The sequence below is a fragment of the Rhinopithecus roxellana genome, chromosome 9, assembly GCF_007565055.1.
Source record: "Rhinopithecus roxellana isolate Shanxi Qingling chromosome 9, ASM756505v1, whole genome shotgun sequence".
Classification (NCBI taxonomy): Eukaryota; Metazoa; Chordata; class Mammalia; order Primates; family Cercopithecidae; genus Rhinopithecus; species Rhinopithecus roxellana.
Window position 1 is genome coordinate 34492441 of NC_044557.1, and position 22294 is coordinate 34514734.

A 22294-nucleotide genomic window follows, 5' to 3' on the forward strand; every position below is an offset into this window, starting at 1 on the left:
TCTGATAAAAGAACACAAAAAGCAATTCCACCTTGTGACACTTTAAAGATGAAGTGCTTCATTATTATTTTTCCTACTTGCTATTTCTAAAAACCTATCTGTAGTCAAGTTTTAATTTTTCTCTCTATTTGCCAGGTAACAAAAACAGAGCAAGGTGTGCCTAAGGTTACAAAGAACATCAGAGATCATTAGAGTTTTGGTCTAGGTTAGAGAAGCACGTTTACCATGAAAACTCAAAAGAGCAGAAATAGAATAGAAGGTAAAAATCATACATAAAAGGTATAATAATAATAGCTACAATCCAGCACTTAGCATATGCCAGGCATCTTGGAAAGCACTTTATGTGATATTCATCTTTTTAATAATGCCCTAAACATTAGGAGGTTGGCTTTATAGAAGAGACTGAGACTTATGTTAAAATTTAGCCCAGCTGGGAAATAGCAGAGCCAAATTAAAACTAAGGATTTGAGTCTAGAGCCTATGTTCTTAGCCCCACCAGCCATACTGCCTCTCCAATCAATGCAGCCTGATGTACTTTAAAAAAATCAGTTTCTACAGTTTCTGTCCTGCTCATGGCAGTGTGCTGTTCTATCTATGCTACTAGCGCAGCACTTTTAATCATTCTTTCATCTTTCTATTTAATTCATTTTCTGCCATGTTAAAATACGACTGTACTTTGGTAACTTCCCTCAAAAGCTTTCTGTAAAATATCTCCAGCACATGGCATTCTTGAGTTATCAACTCACATATTCGTTTATTTATAATAGACGTTATTGGATTAATATGCCATACTCATGTATGTATCAAGGACTCAACGATAAGTAAGAAGGAATCTCTGCTCTTGAGGAACTTGATGTCTGGTGAGTGTGTGTTGAGGAGTAGATGATTATGTGCAGTGATAGGTGTTATAATAAAGGCACAAGCATATGCTTTGGGAGATAGGAGGAGCTAGAGACAATTATTGAAAAAATCAGGAAAGTGTTTCCTTCTGGGGAAGTGACATCTGAGCTTATTCTTGACAGATGGGGTAGAATTACACAGAATAACAAAATAATAACTTCAGAACACAAAAAAGAATATGTTTTCCATGCTATTTTGGCTACAGTAACCAAAACAGCATGGTACTGGTACCCAAACAGATATATAGACCAATGGAACAGAACAGAGGCCTTAGAAATAACGCCACACATCTACAACCATCTGATCTTTGACAAACATGACAAAAACAAGCAATGGGGAAAGGTTTCCCTATTTAATAAATAGTGTTGGGAAAGCTGGCTAGCCATATGCAGAAAACTGAAACTGGACCCCTTCCTTACACTTTATACAAAAATTAACTCAAGATGGATTAAAGACTTAAGCGTCAAGACCTAAAAAACTATGAAAACCCTAGAAGAAAACCTAGACAATGCCATTCAGGACATAGGCATGGGCAAAGACTTCAAGACTAAAACACCAAAAACAATGGCAACAAAAGCCAAAATTGACAAATGGGATCTAATTAAACTAAAGAGCTTCTACACAGAAAAACAAACTATCATCAGAGTGAACAGGCAACCTACAGAATGAGAGAAAATTTTTGCAATCTATCCATCTGATGAAGTGCTAATATCCAGAATCTACAAGGAACTTAAATAAATTTACAAGAAACAAACAACCTCATCAAAAAGTGGGAGAAGAATACAAACAGACACTTCTGAAAAGAAGGCATTTATGTATCCAACAAACATATGAAAAAAAGCACATCATGATTGATCAGTAGAGAAATGCAAATCAAAATCACGATGAGATACCATCTCATGCCAGTTAGAATGGCATTCATTAAAAAATCAGGAAACGACAGATACTGGAGAGGATGTGGTGAAATAGAATACTTTCACACTGTTGGTAGGAGTGTGAATTAGTTCAACCGTTGTGGAAGACAGTGTGGCAATTCCTCAAGGATCTAGAACCGGAAATACCATCTGACCCAGCAATCCTGTTACTGGGTATATACTCAGAGGATTATAAATCATTCTACTATAAAGATACATGCACACATATGTTTATTGCAGCACTATTCACAATATCAAAGACTTGGAACCAACCCAAATGCCCATCAATGATAGACTGCATAAAGAAAATGTGGCACATATACACCATAGAATACTATGCAGCCATGAAAAAGGATGAGGTCATGTCTGGATTAAACTGGAAACCATCATTCTCAGCAAAGTAACAAAGGAACAGAAAACCAAACACTGCATGTTCTCACTCATAAGTGGGAGTTGAACAATGAGAACACATGGACATAGGGAGGGGAACATCACACACTGGGGCCTGTCTGGAGGTGGAGTGCTAGGGGAGGAATAGCATTAGGAGAAATACCTGATGTTGATGATGGGTTGATGGGTGCAGCAAACCACCATGACATGTGTATACCTATTTAACAAACCTGCATGTTCTGTACATGTGTCCCAGAACATAAAGTATAATAAAATAGAAATTAAAAAGAATAGGTTTTCCAAAGCGTAGATGCTCTCTGTGTATGAACAAAAGAAAGAGGACAGTACATGATGACGTTTCTGGATGACTTACAGGTGATACCTTTGGATTCGCAGTAGATTGAGATTACACTTATGTGGATTATCGACAAATAATTACATCACTGTATTTCATTGGAGCTTAAGTGCTTAAATGTTATAAAGTTTCAGTGTAAAAATGCAAGGCTTTAAGTTATACAAATAAAGATGAAAATTATCATAGCACACTGCCACGAATGAAATGGGCCAATAAATCTCTTGAAAATTGAAGGTGGATTCCTTAGTGATTCAAGCGCCTTCCTGGAAATCTCACAGCTACTAAAGTGAAGTTCTCGTATTTGTTAGTATTACCAGGATCCCTCAAGAGATATACTGTTTTCATTGTTGTTGTTATTCTCCTGGTTTACTGCTTAACTCAATTCCCTGAGTCGTGTGTGGCTGGTGACCAAACACTGTAAATGAGTTAAGTGCAGCTTTTATAGAGAGTGATGTGCTGCACATATCAAGAGAATGTGATTGGTTTACAAGATGTATGGTAATAATGGGGTTGTGAATTATTCAAGTATTAATACTTCAGAATAATCCACATCCTCCAGCTTTTTGTAAATTAGTGAGCTAGAAATATCTGTTTGTCATCACTTTTGACAATGCAGATATCTCATGATCTTGAAAAAGTCGACTTTAATGAGACTAGCAGCAAAACATTAATGCCATATGGAAATTTAACCATGACTCCTCATATTTGCAACATTATTTTGAATTACAACATGAAATGCTGTTGTATCCTCAAAAAGCACCAATATACCATTTTAAACATTTTATAAAAGGTGATTTATGTTCTAGAAATTACTCCTAAAGAAATTAATGGAAACACTGTAAATTGGATATATTGCCTCAGGTGCCGCATCTCATCAAACCTTTCCCCATCTTGTCTTCCCTGAGTGGCCCATTGCTGTCCTTCATCCCTTGATCTGATCTCCATAGTTCTGAATTTATGCTGCTTAAAAGAGAGGCATGGATCTTTTCAATTTCTTCGCACATCTGTGTCACCTTGGAAACTAAATGTGTGTATCAGACACCCCACTCTCCAATCTCCAGCTCATCAGATGCTGCAGCCCTTCTCCAATTACAATACCCATCCCCAAGTGACTGTCTAGAATGCAGGTGAATCCACAGCTTAAGGAGGATAATTATTGCCTTTACAATATTTTAAGTTATTAAGCTCTTATTATAATTAATTATAGAGAACTCTCTAAGCTGGCAAGGCCAGGGAATGGAGATATTCTGGCTACTGGTTTATTTGAAATAAAGAAAAAGAAAAGATGTTGGTGCTCCTGAGATTCAGTCTGGGACAACATGAAATGATTGGATTTTTCCAGAGTGTTCTCCTTTATCTAGAAGGTAATTACACTGCACCATTGGATGTTTACATAGCAGCAAGATAAATTTCAGAATTGTTTCAACTCTGGTTTACATGACCCACCACACTATTTCTGTCTTCTAATTTACAAACTTTCCTCAGAGAAAGGATGTGGGATGAAGTTGTTGCCAGTCACCATTTACTAAACCTTGAGATAATGCAAAGCAGTAATAGATGGGTGCTGACAAGTTGATGGGTGCAGCACACCAACATGGCACAAGTATACATATGTAACAAACCTGCACGTTATGCACATGTACCCTAGAACTTAAAGTATAATAATAATATAAAAAAAGAAATAGAATTGACAACACCTTTCTCACTTTTCCATTCGTGTGGTCTAGGGCATTTTGCGTGTGTACTTGTCAAGCTGTTAAAGAATACTGCTTTTCTCATTGGTTTAGGTCAATGATTCCATGTCAAAAATCCAATGCAAATGATCAAAATGTCCCATTCTTGTCAGCAGTGCAAGAGGTAAATCTTGCTTCTAAATTTAATTTGAGCAATATTTCAAGTTTCCCTAGTACTCTCTTCAAATATCTAATATATTATTTGGGCAGCATTTTTTTAAATATCTAAAAAGTTTTTTAAAATGTAGTTAAGAAAAACTGTGACTCTGAGCTAATGATGCAATGAATTGCCTTCCCTACATAACTGTGTCCTTCAGTACAGTACTGACTTTCCAAAGCCTTCTGTCCTCTTCACTCTTCTGACTACCTCAATCCACTGCTTTGTTTTTCCTTCAACAAGACAAGCTAAATCTCCACTTCTTGATAGTGTTCTCATAGGCTCCTAGTACTACTCTTGCCTGCTTGCTCACCTGTTTGGCTTTCTCAACTTCCTTTGCTGGCTTTTTTCTTCATCCCACCTCTTAAATACTTTTATTCTTAGGATTCTGTTATCAGCTCTTTTCTGCTTCTATTCTGCTACCTGTGATTATATTTCTTCCATATAGCTTCAATGATAAGCCAAAAATTAATAGAATATGATTTGATCTCTATTTCTGACCTCACTCCTTAGCCAAGGGGTATTTTAAAAAATGTTTAGAAGAGTTTTCTAGCTACAACCACCCTGATCTGGAGACTTTTGTGGGTTACTTTTTTATTTTAATGTTCCTGTTCTTTTTACTTTATGCACAAATGCTGGCATTGAGATGTGTGCCCCTTTAATTGTATTATCAATTGCAAAAACATTGGAAAGTATTTGTTAGCTTATTTTTTCAAACATCTTAGTGTCTGCTTATCCTCATTTTTTACTATTTGCCTATTTAATAATACTTTATTAATTAAATATTTCACAATTATTAAGTAAATACTTATTTAATAGTAATTTCTTAATTTATTTACCAGAGTTTTATTGAGATATAATTTACATACCACACATTTCACCTAATTTAAAGTGTACAATTCAATGGATTTTACTATATTCACAAATAGATACAAACAGTACCAGAGTCAATTTTAGTACATTTTCACAACCTGACAAAGAAAACCCCAACCCTTTAGCTATTGCCCCACAAACCCTAATTTTTTCCTTCAGCCATAAGCAACCACTAATTTACTTTCTGTTTCTGTGCATTTCCTTATTCTGCATTTTTATATGAATGGAGTTATATAGTATATAATTTTTGTGGCCGACTTTTAAAACTCAGCATAATGTTTTCAAGTTTTCTCCATGTGATAGGATATATTAATACTTCATTCTCTTTATGGTTAATGATATTCTATTGCATGGATAGATCGCATGTTGCTTATTTGTTTGTGTATTGATGGACATTTGTGTTGTTTCCACCTTTTGACTGTCATGATGAACAAGGCTGCTATAACATTTACGGACAAGGTTTTATATGAACATGTATTTTCATTACTCTTGGGTATATACCTAGGAGTAGAACTGTTGGGTCAAACAATAATTCAGTATTTAATTATCAGAGGAATGGCCAGTTTCTCAAAATGGTTTTGCCATTTTATATTTCCACTAGCAATATATGAGTGCTCCAATTTCTCTGCATTCTCATCAAAATGTTGTTATTTGACTATTTATTGGATTCTAGCCTACTTAGAAGGTGTGAAGTGGTATCTCATTGTGGTTTGCCCTGACAACTGGTGATGTTGAGAATCTTTTCATGTGCTAATGGACCATTTTATATCTTCCTTGGAAAAATGGCTATTGTATGACTTTCTTTGGTAGTATCATGTATTACCTTGGTCTTACACTTACTTTCACTTACTGCCTCTAATGAGATTTCATTTTTGCCTCTAATGAGATTTCATTTTTGCCTAATACTTTCCCCAAAAAACTTACAGCTTGCAGACATATTTTGTGAGCTATTTCTTACCCAATGTCCTCTCTTGTGCAGCGATGTCACTTACAGAATACAGATATAGTGAGAACTCTCGGATATGGTGAGATCTTATGTTCACAAAAGCCAGCCTATTCCCTGTCTTTTGTCATATTATATCACAGACAGACTACACTGAAACATAGACTCTTTCTCCTTTTATCATTTCCTCTTGTCAGTGTTCATATTCCTTCAGTACACAATGCTTGTATTTTACAGTTTTCTCTTTAGAACTTTCACATTGAAATTCACAATGGTTGTATTTCATAGTTTTTTCTCTTTAGAACTTTCTACTAAAATAAAAAGGAATCATGTATTTCTTTTTGGTTTAATTCTCTTAGACTAGATTCATGTTACACAAACAAAACTAACAGCTTTTCTTTGGTAGTTTCTCAGTCCCTGATTTACTAAAGAGACATTCTCCTCCCCCAGTTCCTATACGTCATTCCTTTTACTCCCAACTTTAGAGACGATTTTCAGTGAATTTCATAATCTTCCCCTTTGTATACATTTGATCAGATGTCACAGGTCTGCTCCATGCATCTCCTCAGAATTCCAAGAGTCCATTAATTCACCTTTTGTTTCTCTGTGGTGCTTCCTGAAACCTCAAAAAAAAAAAAAAAAAAAAAAAAAATGCCCCCCGCCCCCAAGATCCCCTTCTGCAGCTCTTCCTGTTGCAGATGAAGCCAGCACCTTTGTCTGCATGCAGTGCTGCTTCCAAAACCCAAAATACTAGAGTTTGAGGAGTGTGAAAGTGATAGCCTTAAAATACCATTCACATGGAAATTGTTTCTTTGGCTTCTGGCCAGTAGGTGAGCAACAGTTAGCCTTAGAGAGTAAAGAAATGAGTCCTAGCTGATGGCAGAACCCAGGTTGAGGCTCCTCAACTTCAGAGGCTATGAACAGGAAAGCCACAGAACATGAAGGGACAAGGCAAGATGGAGGTGCTCAGGGAAAAATCCATCAGGTCTAATATATGGGTACTATGCTGTTCACATTGCCCACTGCCAGGGGAACATGGATGTGCGGTTGCCACTTTCAGAGGACCCTTAAAATGTGTGTGTGTTCATGTGCATGTGCATGCATGAGTGTGTGGTATGAATCACTATGTAAATCTGAGCCCATCCTTGCCCTTATTCCAGCCCTGCAAGGAGCCCTCACTCCAACCTGGCTCAGTTCCTTGTTTATTTCCCCACATGATTGACACTCTCTGTGGTAATCAGCTGTTTCCTCCTCATCCCTCTGCAAAAACATTTTCCCCACTAAGTTTCCATTTGCCCAGGAGATCTGTAATGGTTTCCTCTGATTGTTCTTGGACTTTCCCTATGTTTCACCTCAATCAAAGCTGTCTCTGCATTTGCAGTCAAACTGCATATATTTCCATCCTAAAGTCACAGTGTATTCCCTTGCTGCTCATTTCCTCCTTTACAGCTGTATCAATTTAAAGTCCCCGTGACTTCTTTAGAATGGCAGAGAAAAGCAGTGTATTATTTATGAAAGAGGTGAAAGGAGACAGGGACAAAGAGAGAAAAGTAAAATATAAATTGCCAAAAAGAAAAAAATAGGAGCGGTCAGGGAAATATTTCATGTATTTTTAGAACTACTAGGGAAACATACACCTCTATACAAATCTGCACACTTAAACAGCAATGCACACACAGTACAAATACAGATGTCATTCCCTTTGTTTTTAAATGCAGAGACTTCTCTGTTCTCTCATCTGAAAGAAAAAGTGAGTAATTTACTCGCTTGATACTTCCCTCTGTGTTTTCATAAATCTATTCCTCAGAGGCTCAATAGTCATGAAATACGTATCATGGTAGTGGTTCTAAAATTTTGTGCCTTCTTATTTGATGCAGATGCAGAGCAACACAATGCTTTAAATTGCTGCTAAAGCAAGTCTAATTGGCAATTTCATAACTATAATTTACAATGATAATAGTAACAGATATTTATGGAGTTGGCTTACCGTGTGGCAGGCATACATCTAAGCACATTATTTATTTGTTTCATTTAGGTCTCACTGTAGCCTTGTATTGTTACAGTTATTGTATTGTTATATAGTGTTTCAGTTATGTATTAATACAGTTGAGTAAATTGAGGCACAAAGAGTTTGAGTCATTTATCTAAGTTACTCAGTAAGACACAGGGAAGAAACGTAAGTTGCCTGGGGGAATCAAACCATAGAGCTATTGCTCTTGACCACATTTTAATGCAATTCTTTGGTATTAATAATAAGCTAATTATCTGTTGATATTCTTTAGAATGATCTTTTCTATTTAAATCAACTTGAGTTTAATTAGGGCAAACAATTGTATAACACTACCCCCACAGCCTTATAAACACAACATGCATTAAGCTCCTGGAGATTTTCCACAATAGGGCCTTCAGCACACAAGGAGATTACTGTGACATTGTTCTTACCATAAGAATACTTCTGAATTTCTAAGGACTAATAAAGAGGTAAAAGGCAATGAAACTTTGGTTAGAAGGGAGAAGAGTTGATGCAGTTCTTCAACTCTAGTAAAATATGAAGATTTCTGGGCTCAAACCTCACATTTTAGTGTCTGTTAAAGTTGTGTCATCATCTCAATTATCTTGCTTTTTTGTTTTGCTTAATATTTCAGGTTCTCTCTTTAGACACTAACTCTGCCTTCTGATCCCTGTGCCTTAAATATGGTTTCTCTAGAAGATCCCAGCCTCTAGAGTCAGTATGTCCACAACCCTATGTACCCAGAAGAGACAACACAGAAAAAGAAAGTATAATTTTCTTTTAGATTTCAATTTGTAACATTTTTAATGGACAATTGAATATGACTACCAATGGACAGATACAGGACCCAAGAAAGTACTAAAGGGTTTAGGCTAAATAAATAGTGAAAAGATTTTAAAGGCTCCACCTTTTGGAAAAGAAACATAATTCACTCTAGGTAGATACATGGCCTTTAGAAATACAGGATTGTGGCCGGGTGCTGTGGCTCACACCTGTAATCCCAGCACTTTGGGAGGCCGAGGCGGGCAGATCATGAGGTCAGGAGATCAAGACTATCTTCGTTAACAAGGTGAAACCCCGTCTCTATTAAAAATACAAAAAATTGGACGGGTGTGGTGGCATGTGCCTATAGTCCCAGCTACTCGGGAGACTGAGGCAGGAAATCGCTTGAACCTGGGAGGCAGAATTTGCAGTGAGCTGAGATCAGGACACTGCACTCCAGCCTGGGTGACAGTGAGACTCCGTCTAAAAAAAAAAAAAAATGGTTGGGCGTAGTGGCTCATGACTGTAATCCCAGCATTTTGGGAGGCCAAGGCAGACAGATCACAAGGTCAGGAGTTCGAGACCAGCTTGGCCTTCATAGTGATACCCCATCTCTACTAAAAATGCAAAAATTAGCTGGGCATGGTGGTGGGTGCCTGTAATCCCAGCTACTCAGGAGGCTGAGGCAGAAGAATCGCTTGAACCCAGGAGGCAGAGGTTTCAGTGAGCTAAGATTGTGCCACTGCATTCCAGCCTGGAGATACAGTGAGACTCTGTCTCAAAAAAAAAAAAAAAAAAAAAAAAAAGAAGAAGAAGAGAGAAAGAAATACAGGATGTTTTTTTTTTAACTCACCTATGAAAAATAAAATAACATATTCCTAGGAGAAAACAGGAAGATATTATTTCTATTTTCCACAAGCTGACAAGTCTGACTGAGTTTGTAAGACTAAACTAGCTTGAAAATGAGAGGTGATGAATGACAAGTACATATACTGTGTGTCACAGGATTTCAAAGGAGTTTAAAAAGACGAAGCAGTAGTAAGTTCAGAAAGGATCCAAGAGGAGACAAAAATTGAGTTGGACTGCTAAAGATGAAAATAATTTGAAATAAAAAATCAAGAGAAGTCCTATTTAATTGGCATATGGTATATAGAGAAGAAGTAAGAGGAAAAATGATCAGAGAAACCTATCTGTCAAGTTCAGAAACTGTGGAGGTTTATGAATGCTAGTATAAGTACAAAAATAATAATCTGTATTTTGCTGTTAAAGGATACAAAGAAGTCTTTTTCAATAAATTCCTCAAATTTGGCCCCTTTCAAATTATCAATAACAATCAGGATAAATGTTGTGCTGTAGACTTTCCTTAGAGAAGTCTGCAGATTTTTTTAAAGCTCTTTGCTTCAATAAGATCCAACGTTTATTTTTCCCTTTTATCCAGCTAAAAGAATTACGATGATGACACCATCAGGAATGTGAAACAAATAAAGTTCTCTATTTTCTATCAGATAACTGAAAATCTAAATGGTGTAGAAATTGTAAATGCTGAGCAAAAGACATTTAAGTAATTTGGTGTACTTCAGTGCACAATTATAAATCCTCCTTGCAATCTTCTCAGACATTCAGATCTGCCAGGAGCTAATTAACTGCTCTGGCAGTAGGAAGATGTGGCAACTTGATTCACAGTTTCTGAAAGGCTGCAAGGTATTTAATTTGAACAATAGAAGAATTAAAGGGCAGCAGTTAGCAAGAGTATCAGCAGATAGAGTGTGCTTACCTAAATCGTTCTTTTTCATTTTCAAAATTGCCTACTTGAAGATTTGTATTGGGATTAAAAAAAAATTAAAGGAGTCTTACATCGTAAATACTAGCAAGGAAAGACATCATTCTAATTCTGCCTTGGTAAAACTACCACGTGCCAAAATCTTTACCCACGTTTTTTCTGGTCAGTAGTGTCATAGGTGTGACTAGCTGGGACTGGCATTGTCTTGGGTGGTAAAGGAATTTACCAAGACAGTAATGAGTAAACAAAGGCAGATTTATTTGAGAAAGTACAAAGGTACCTTGCAAGAAAGCAATGGGCAGCACAGCAGAGAAAGGACTGTCTGCAAAGAGGCAGGGGCTGGAGGGAAGTTTTATAAGGTCATGCTGGAAGGGACGATGAGCAAGTGAGTTTGTGTTGTTTGCTAATAATATGCCGGGGTAATTTTTAACAGCCAGTCCTTTTCCCTCAAGGTGCCCAAAGAAATGCTCTGCTGTTCTTAGCAACCTGCTTGCCTTCCATTTCTGGAGTTGCAACACAGTGGTTGTGTGTGCATGTGTGTGTGTGTGGTTTTTTTTTTTCCCACACAAAAGGGATGCAAACCAGGTTAAGTCTCTGTTCTGCCAACCTGGTATGGCAACACATGAATAAGGATGACTTTATGGGTCAGCGTCTGAACAGGCAGTCTTCCTGTAAGCTTATATAAATGAAGCAAATTACATACCAGCCACTTGCAATGGTTATCTTGAAAATGGGAGGAATGTCCTCAGGATCCATTGAGTACCAACACCATGAATGATCATTTTTGCATCCCAAACTCAAAGGAAGCAACTGACATTGAGTTTTTCTTGAATTCTTCCAAGAGAGACCTTCAGATAAATATTCCAGACTGGCTTATCTCCTCTCTATCTCATCTATAATTTTGTTTTGGCTTTAATGGCTGTGGGAGGAATCTAACTTTTATTGTGGTGCCAAAATCTTTACCCACGTTTTTTCATTAAATCTCCACAAAAATATATTCAAACTCAGGAAACTGAGTCCCTGAAAATTTCAAGTCCAGGATTATGACATCCAATCCAACTGCATGGGTGTTCTGCCTCATGACCGAACCTACTGTGCATTTCTCACCAGAACAGCTCTGATTTTCTTTTTATTTTATCCCTGGGCCATTTCTGATTTAATGTGAAGTCAAAGACACTTACAGCTTCCTTTTCACCTCAGTTGAGTGCTGACTGTAACTTAATCTACTACTCCTGGAAATGAGATGGATTGTGGTTGAGGGGACCTCTCAGGGTCTGTTCCCTGATTCCCATGGACACTGAGGATTCCCGTGTGCTGCCCCAGCCGCAAGCACCAGAAAGTTGAGGGAGAAAGTGTTTGTATTTATTTCCTGTGGCTGCAATAACAAAGTACTACAAACTTGATGGCTTTATCAACAGAAATTGATTCTCGCACAGTTTTGGAGGCTGAAAATTCAAGTGAAGGTGTTGACAGATCTGTGCTGCCTTTGTCAGCTCCAGAGAAGAGCCCTGTCTAGCCTCTTCCTACCTTCTGCTGGTGACCAGCAATCTTTGCCATTCCATGCCTTGTGGCTACATCATTCCAGTTTCTGCCTCCATCTTGACATGGCTGTTGTCACTCTGTGTATAACTGTGTCTCTGTGCATGCTCTCCTTGTGTAAGGATACCAGTCTTTGGATTTCAAGCCCATCCTAATCCAATATGACCTAATCTTTACTGATTACATTTGCAAAGACCTTATTTCCAAATAAGGTCTTTGAGGTTCCAGGTGGACATGAGTTTGAGGGGGATACTATTCTCCACAGTACAGCAGGTCTTGTAATACAGTCATTTGCTTCATTATAATATTGATGGGGACAAAAAAATCAATTTCCAGCCGGGCCACTGTCTGTGAGGAGTTTGCATGTTCTCCTCATGTCTACATGGGTTTTCCCTGGGTCTTCCAGGTTCATCTTGCATCCCAAAGTTCTGCCCGTTAGGTTCATTGGTGTGTCTACATGGCCCCAATGTGAATGAGTGGGATGTGGGTGTGAGTGCACCCTGATGGGACAGTAATCCTGCTCAGGGCTGGTTCCCACCTCATGGCCTAGGCTGCAGGAACACACTCTGGCCACCCAGCCCTGAGGTAGAACAAGAAGCTTATAAAATGATTAAGTGACTGAATACAAATGATTGTAAGGCAAAAATTTGTAAAGTCTATGCTAATCACACAAATGCATGACAATAAGTGATGCAGTCTGAAAGCACTCCACAAGCCTGCCATGTTTGTGATCGTTTTTGAACTTTTTGGTAAAAGGAGATGTTCCTGACAATTTTTCTTTGTAAATATGTATTTTCAAACTTAATTCCTCACCCCATGACTGCTGTCACTGCTTCACCAAAAATTGGGTAAATGACATCTTACTTTTTAAGGTAATCTCCCTTAAATTTGTGGATAGCTCACAATTATTTCCATGTTGAATATTAAAATTGTTTTTTGTCTTTATTAAGAAGTTTTGTGATGCTTTTGTGACCAGAAATATGCCATAGGAACTTAACTTCTGTTTATATCAATTAGCCTATGGTAGAGTTGATTTATCATTTTACTTAAAGTCAGTTTCTAACAACCTATCCACATTGCTAAGTGAGGACTTACTGTACAGCGCTGTGTAGTGTTTCAATTATGTAAACCTTTCTGTTGTATGTCATTTTTTCATGGCTGCATTTTTTAAACTTACAGCTAACTTCTTTTATATGAAGCAATTAGATATGTGCATTGATAGATCCTTTTATCTGTGACTCTAATGCACTTAGAATAGATACAGAATTTTTGTGTTTGATAGAGCACTCTAAACTTATTTATAGAAATTTGTTTAAACTTGTTTAAACATGTTTAGAGCTTTTTAAAATTAGGAAATGTTCAAGCAAATAGAAAAGTACAGTCCACAGTAAACCAGACACCTATATAGCTACTACCAAAATTAAAGAGACATTATGGCTTTCTCTTCTTTGTTTTATTAGTTTTAAAGAAGAAAAGATAAGAATACAGCTAAGTTTTACCTTAATTCCTTTGCCCTCCTTCACTCTCCAAAGGTGACTGCCATCCTAAAGCTAGAATAAATCATGCCCATGCACCTTGCTAACTCTCTTCAATAAAAACTGTATCTATAAAAAATTTAATAATATAAAACTTTATTTCAATTGTGTTCTACTGGACCTATTTTTTTAAACTTCTTTTCTGAGGTTTTCTTGGTGTCCTTGCTAGAGAAACTAGTTGTGCCCAAGATGTATACAAGAATTTTTACCACAGCATGGCATATAAGGGTAAAAAAGATTGTAAATAAGTTAATCATCCCCACATGGGTTAGTATAAATAAAAACATTTTATCAATTAAATGGAATGCTCCCTAGCAGCCGACATGAATAGATAAAATAAACTATGTATGTAAAATGTATTTTAAAAATTCTCTGTTGTTCAAAGACCACTTCCTGCATAATATAAAATATTAGGTAACTTCATTCAAAAAGCTGTTGGCATAAGTATTTTCTGTATCTGAATACCTGTAAACTGTTCAGTTCATGTTTAACTCTTACATCAAAGTCACCTGAAGGATGCAAGGTCTAGACATTGCAATAAATCAACTTGTTAGCAAAACCTCATCCATTCCTTCTCATTGACTATACTAAGAAATGTAAAAAAAAAAAAACTCTTCTTTTTAATTTTAGAAAACTGTTTCTGTTTACTATAGCTGTGAAGAGTAATCAGATTAGTGATGCTTTTTAGAAGCTTGGCCTCTCTTAGCATCTTGATACAGCAGCTTAGTTTTGCAAAGGTTGTAGATGACTCATTTGTGTGCATTTCCAACCTGGCAGCTCTAACTATTGCAGCATCTAAACTGCCATACATATACAACAGTAAATTATTTTCAGTATTACCTTCAGACTATTAAAGCTGTAGTGGTATGAGATAATGCATGCTCACATATTGTTACTGTCAGTAGGTACACAATCAATAAAACAATATTGTCCGGTATTTCAATAAAACAGATGTCTGATAAGGTAATAGCAGCTTGAAATATGACAAAGAAAGAATAAATAATCGCTAACACTTCACACAGAGGAGCAAGTACCTGTGGAGTCAGAGAATAAATATTCTGTCCTCCACTTCAGTTGGTGACGTATAGCAGCAATTCTCAGACCTGCAGGAATAGGCCTGGTCTGCTTTGCTGTGCATTATACTCTTCCCTAGTAGAGCCTATTACAATAGCAGTTACACAGTTATTTGTACAATTACATTTTCCTCCCCTGCAGGACACTAGCTGGATGAAGTTAGAGACCACACTCAGGATTTTGAAGATCTCCAAAAAGAGCAGTGAGGGGAGTACTTTCACTGAAACTAATTCAAACCAGTGGTGTCAATGAGTATGCATAATAGATGGTATTTTATTATTTGCAAAGAATTTGTCACTGCAAGTGAGAAATTGTGCAAAAATAGTGAAGACACTTAAGTCCCTAATGGTCACAGTCTTGTCCAGAAATGGTCAATAAATAGCACGCATGTGGCCTCTTCCTGGTGCTGTGACTTTGGCAGATGTCATGGAATTATGTGTGCATTCCACATGGGTGAGACCATAGATGATCTCAGAACCATCTGCAAAACAGAGCAGCAGCTTCTCCTGGCCAATCAGATTTGGCTCATACAGGAGGATCTACTCACCTTTGCTGATATAAATCAACCACTCCATGTGAGAAAACTGAGAGTTCGAGGGGTTAAACTTTTCTCCCTAAAACCAACAGCCAATTATTGCTGCTCTCCTGGTTACAATGTTTTCTTTCTCTTTTTAAATTATCCTCATTTTTATTTCTGTCTGTTCAATTAACTTAAGTGTTATAGGCTATCTCAAATATATGTTAAGAAAATGTCAGATATTAAGTATATAAATATAATGATTTTTTCTGAAGTCACATAACTAGTTGTTAGTAACTCAGGAGTCCAGTAAAACACTAAGTGCCTGTACTGCGACCTTGAATGAGTTAATTAAGCAAGTATGAAAAGAAAAAAATCTTAGATCAGTTTTATTTTTAAAAACTCTCTCGTTTTTTTAAAAACGCTCACGCTTGTAATCCTAGAACTGTGGGAGGCCGAGGTGGGTAGGTCACCTAAGGTCAGAAGTTTGAGACCAGTCTAGCCAACATGGTGCAACCCCGTTTCTACAAAAAATACAAAAATTAGCTGTGTGTGATGGTGTACCCCTGTAATCCCATCTACTTGTGAGGCTGAGGCAGGAGAATACCTTGAACCCAAGAGGCGGAGATCACAGTGAGTGGAGATTGCACCATTGCACTCCAGCCTGGGTGACAAGAATGAAACTACGTCTCAAAAACAAAAAACAAAACAAAAAATCCCCACCTCTCTCCATGGGAGAAACACATTTGAGAATCTTCACTGTCTTTTCTCGTTGCCAAGAAAGTGACTGAAAATGAAGATTTAAGCACAAGCTTCCATTAGGAGCTTGTTAATGACATTCCTGTAAGAGTTTTGCCAAACTCTTATAGATTTGAAGCAATAGAAATAACAGGTAATTTATGTTAAATGCTGATTTTAGCTTTCTAGTTGAATGTGGATTAGATTTAGTACAGAGAAAATTATATTTTTGACATACAGTATTTAATCTATATACTGATTAAATAAGGAGTTGCAACTTAGTAGTATTTCAGCATATATTAAAATACATATAGGCATTTATAATCGATAGAGCTTTTTAAATATATTTTTCTTCAACTTTTATTTTAAGTTCAGGGGTAGATACACAGGATGTGCAGGTTTGCTACATAGGTTCTTGTTCTTATAACATTTTTAATCATAACTTATTTATTTACTACGGTCGTAAATGCCTCGATTATTTTTCTGTGAAAATGTGTGTTCCCTTTAAAGTGTTGTGAGTTGTATTTTTTATGTTTTTGGAGAAAAGACTTGTGAAAGGGAAAGTGCCAGCCTTCCTTAAGTGATGCAGTTTATATATATATATATATGGAATTTGTACAAAGAAAGGGCCACCTAGAATCTCTGAGCTTTGTGGAACTTGGGGACAGAGGAACAAGAGCCTGACTTCCAGGCAAAGGGAACAAAGCAAGGATAAAACCGCTGTGGACGACATAGTGAGACTCCGTCTCTACAAGAAATAATAATAATAATAAAAATAGCTGGGCATAGTGGCATGAACCTGTGGCTCCAAGTATTTGGAGGCTTGAGGCAGGAAGATTCCTTGAACCAGAGTTCAAGGCTGCATGAACAGGAGCTATGATCAGGCCACCGCACTCTAACCAGAGGGAGATCCTGTCTCTACATCAAACATTTAAGAAAACAAGTAAACAAATAAAAATGTACATTGGACCAATTCTGGCCACATCTAAAATCTGAATGAGAAGGAAGAAATATTTGAATTAGTTGCATTTATTATTTATTGTTGGAGATATAATTAGTTTCTGAAATTATTCTTCTGCAGAAGTTTATTTTCTACCTCTTGTGTTAATTTTCTTATTTTACTTAAGTAATTTCTTACTGATTAACATGCATTTAAATAGCTATGATACTTTGTTGTTACATCTTTATAAAGAGGTTAAATTAAAATAATTATACATTTAAAGCATATAATTATAAGACAAATATGATGATTTTATATTGATGACAATAGATAGGATAGTGGCAATGTAATGACATACGACAAACTTAGAATATTGAGTACTATTAATTTGACCTCAAATATTCTCAGGGTAATCACTGTAGGGTATTAACTTCTCTCTTTACTCTTTGAATGTACTATATCTTATCTGCCTAATTTTTTCCCAAGTAGGTACAATGTAAGTTAAAAGATTTTCCAAAAGAAACTAAAATTTATCTTTACATGGTAAATTAGTCTACTAAAAATATTCTCATTACATTTTCAAATGTGAAAGATAGCCTCCTATTTTTGAAAATTTTGATTTTCACTGATTTAAATTGTTAGGAGAGATAATTCACAAATGTATCTCTGTTACAATGTGGCAGTAATTAAATTGTGTATTCAGGCATGTGAATTGTAGCAGCGTGCATTTTCCAAGGGTGGCTGCAGTAACATCCTTCACCCCATGTGCCCTTTTGCCATGTGCCCTTGTCACTCCCCATAGAGAAATAGACTCTTTTCCTTCCACCCTTGAATGTGGGCAGGCCTGTAGCATAATTTGGCAGTCAGCTTTCCGTCATAAAGTTGGTTTCACTTTGTTTAATAATATTAAATTTTTCTTCTATGTATCTTCACCTTTGGACACAAACATAACCTAGGAGGCAAAATCCTTTACTTGAAATAGGCTTGTAATTTGTTCTCTTTAGTCATTATACTTAACCTTTAATGACAGTTCTCTTTAATAACTATACTTAGTCTTTAGTGTGTTTTGAGTTCTATGTTTTACGTTTTTGGAGAAACGACTTATGAAAGGGAAAGTGCCAGCCTTCCTTAAGTCACAAAAGGGCTTTGTTAATTCATTTGTACATACCTTTCAAAGGAATTGACATCTCCCTGGATGTTTAACCATAAAGACCAGAAAGTATAGATACTGTAGACCCCACACAGCTGTTAGTTTAACATTTAAATGGTAGCATTATTATATACAAAGAGGATATAACATTTGGATTGTAGCTTGGCTCTTACTACCTATGAGACTCTGGGCAGGTCTAACCATCTGAGTGTCTAACGACTTAAATGTGATGTATACATGTCACACTAGATCACTTCTAATGTCTGCATTTCATTTCTATTTCATTTCTAAAGATAAACTGTGGAATGCTTTAATTATTTTAGAAATGTCGTCAGTTTGGAGATTATGTGACTTCAAAGTTGTTTTTATAAAGCATATACAGTCATGCACCATATAACAACATTTATGTCAACAAGAGTTTGATAATACAGTAGTGGTCCCAGAAGATTGTAATGGAGCTGAAAACTTCCTATCCCTTAGTGATGCCTTGCTGATCCTGACCCTGTGTAGGCCTAGGATAATGTGTTTGTGTCTTAGTTTTTAACAAAATAGTTTAGAAAATAAAAAAATAAAGTAAAATTTTCTAATCAAAAAATTTTATATAGTAAGGATATAGAAAGAAAGGATAAATAAAGAAAATAATTTTGGACAATTGCACAATATGTTTGTGTTTTAAACTAAGTGTTATTGTAAGAGTCAAAAAGTTAAAAAAATAAAAAGTTTATAAAGTCATATAGTTACAGTAAGCTAGTGTTAGTTTAATATTGAAGAAAAAAGTTTTAAATAAATTTACTATAGCTTAAGTACACATTGCTTTTGAAGTCTACAGTAGTGTCTAGTAACATCCTAGGCCTTCACATCCACTCACTCACTCACTTACTCACCCAGAGCAACTTCCAGTCCTGCAAGCTCAATGGATGGTAAATGTCCTTTAAGTTGTATCATTTTTATCTCTTATGTAGTGCTTTTACCGTACCTTTTCTATGTTAGATGTATTTCGATATACAACTGCTTCCCATGTGTTGCAATTGCCTACAGCATACAGTACAGTAATATGCTGTCCAGTACAGTAATAGCCAAGGACCAACAGGCTATACCATATAGCCTAGGTGTATAGTAGGCTCTATTATCTAGGTTTGTGTAAGTGCATTCTATCATGTTCCCAGGGTAATGAAATCACCTAAAAATTCATTTCTCAGAACATATCCCTATCCTTAAGGGATGCATGACTGTACATAGTTTTTTTTTTTTTTCAGTTTGCAGACAGATTCTTCTAGTTATATCCATTAATTTTCCATTGCTGTCCATTAAAACATTTTTTTCCCCTGATTCAGCCTTTTTGTATTGGGAATATATACAAAGTGATGTTCTGTGGGATGATGGAGACTGCTCCCTGTTTTTATAAACAAAGCTTTGTTGGAACACAGCTGTGCCCTTCCTTTGTGTATCACCCGTGGCTGCTCTTTTGCATGGCAGTGTGAGCAGTTGAGACAGAAACCATAGTGCCACAAAGCTTAAAACGTTTATCTTCTGTCCCTTTGCAAAAACAGTTTGTCAGTCTCTAATTTGGAGCAAACAAGGTCAAAACCAAAACCTGAATGTAAAAATCCTCAGAAATTCCCATTCTTAGTTTGAAATACCTCTGGTTGAAACTAGGTACTCCAGAAGCTTTCCAAATCCTTAAACAGTTTTCCAAATAAAAAATCCTTTAAATTTACATTTTTAAAGCATGTCATAGTAATGGATTTGGCATGGAACCCTGGGATTCAAATTAAGTTTGTTCCTAACTTAAAATAGCACTTTTTATTTTTTTTTTTGGTGACTTATTGAGGTTATGCAGGAACTCATCTTTATCATGTCATTTTTCTTATGTTCCTGCTAATCCATATATTACTCCTTTGTAACAGGTACAACCAGTTAGGACTTTCAATGCTCAATAATACCATCCTTAACTCAAATTAACTCATTTATGCCAGAGTTAGCAATTTTTTTAATTTTTGCATGAGTGAAAAATCAGATCTTGGTGATGACTTTGAGCAGGAGGATATAAATAACTCCCACATGCTTAGCATTCCAATAATGAAACACTAGGCATAAGTGGGCTTTAATTAATCACAATACCAAAAATCATTTTTCAGAACTGAAGATGATAATGATATATTCAATAACTTTTCTAGTTAAGAGAGTGGTTTTGCAGATTAAATTAAATTTTTAGAGAAAACATTACTATGCCATTCCAACATGGTTTCATAGCTTTAGCTTATTTGAAGCACCATGACTTTCTTCATGAATTACCAAATTGTGTCACAGCAGATGTGAGACATAACTATGAATGAAGGACTGAACAATACAGAAATCCAAAGCAAGATATAATTGCTGCATGAAATACCTCATGAGCACACAGACTCACTAGAAATCTAAATGCAAAGAAGATTGAAATTAAAGTTACATTATTTTATATCTCCTGGAGATCCTGTTTCAAGATACTGTATATACCCATCTCTTTTAAGATGCACTAAGCCAAAGTCATGTCACTGCATGATTGACAGATGGCAGTCCCAGAATACAAGAACAACATCGGCAGTGACGTCTTTACTTGGGGTCCATACAGAAATTAAGTAACCTTATGCGACTCATTAGAAGTTTGAATAAACACAAGTTTAGTTCTTTCTGACAACTCAGCAAGACATGACATCAGCAAAATTTAAATAGGCAAGGAGCAGGAGTTTAACATGAAAGGTAGCTTTCTCCCGTAAACTACAGTTTTCTAGCTGTTTTTAATACTTAAAATTATTCCTGACAGAACATAATTTGCCACTCTAAATCATTTGCATATGATCTGAAGAACAGAGAATAAAATAAACTTTAAATATGTATCAGAGTGTATTCTTAGCTTTATGACAGTCCTAAATGGAATACAAGAAAGGAGCACTGTAGTTATAGCTAACGTAAATGGGCAATGCTGACCGGAAAGCATGGCACAGTGCTGCATGTGTGAATAGATCATTCTGACAGTCCAAAGTGCTGCCTGGGCTCTAAATATTTTATACCTTCCTTATTTGTTGATGTTTACAGTCAAACATGGATATAAATTGGAATGCAGCAGGCTGGCTGAGCTATGGCTCAGGAAATCAAGCGTGTACTTAATGGAATATGGATAGAGTAAGTTTAGTTTCTAAAGTTGGTTTTTATTCTCCTATTTTTCAAACATCTCCTTTTTGTAAAACTCTAATACCTTTATTGTTTTTTCCAAAATGAATCCATCTCTATTACAAAACATCAAGCATGAGAGAAAAATATAAAATATATAAAGTAAAAAGTGTTACCCACTCTTCTATTCCAAGAAAAAACAATCAACAACTTAGAATATAATGTTACAGGGGTATTTTTACAAATATAAATGTGAATATAAACATAAATATATATTACATATAAATGTACCTGTATACATGTATATATAAATGTGTATACAAAGTTGATTCTTGAAGTCAGAGGTTAGGGGTGCTGAGGCCCTATATAGTCCAAGATTCCCAGATAACGTTTGACTCTCCCAGAACTTAACTACTAAGAGCCTACTGTTGACAAGCCATACCAATTACATAAACTGTCCATGAAAACATCTATATGTATTATATATTATATGTTTATAATAAAGTAAGCTAGAGAAAAGAAAATCTTAAGAAAATTATAAAGAAGTGAACATGTATTTACTATTCATTAAATGAAAATGAACCATCATAAAGGCTTTCATTCTCATTCTTTATCATTATCATCATGTTGAGTAGACAGAAGCAGAGAAAAAGAAGTGATTGGTCTTACTGTCTCAGCAGTGGCAGAGGTAGAAGAAAAAAGTCCATATATAAGTGGATCTGCACATTTCAAACTCATGTTGTTCAAGTCAATTTTCTATTTATACATAAAGCAATTGCATTATAGATTCTATTTTGGAAATTGCTTTTTAAATTTAATTTATTACATAGCTT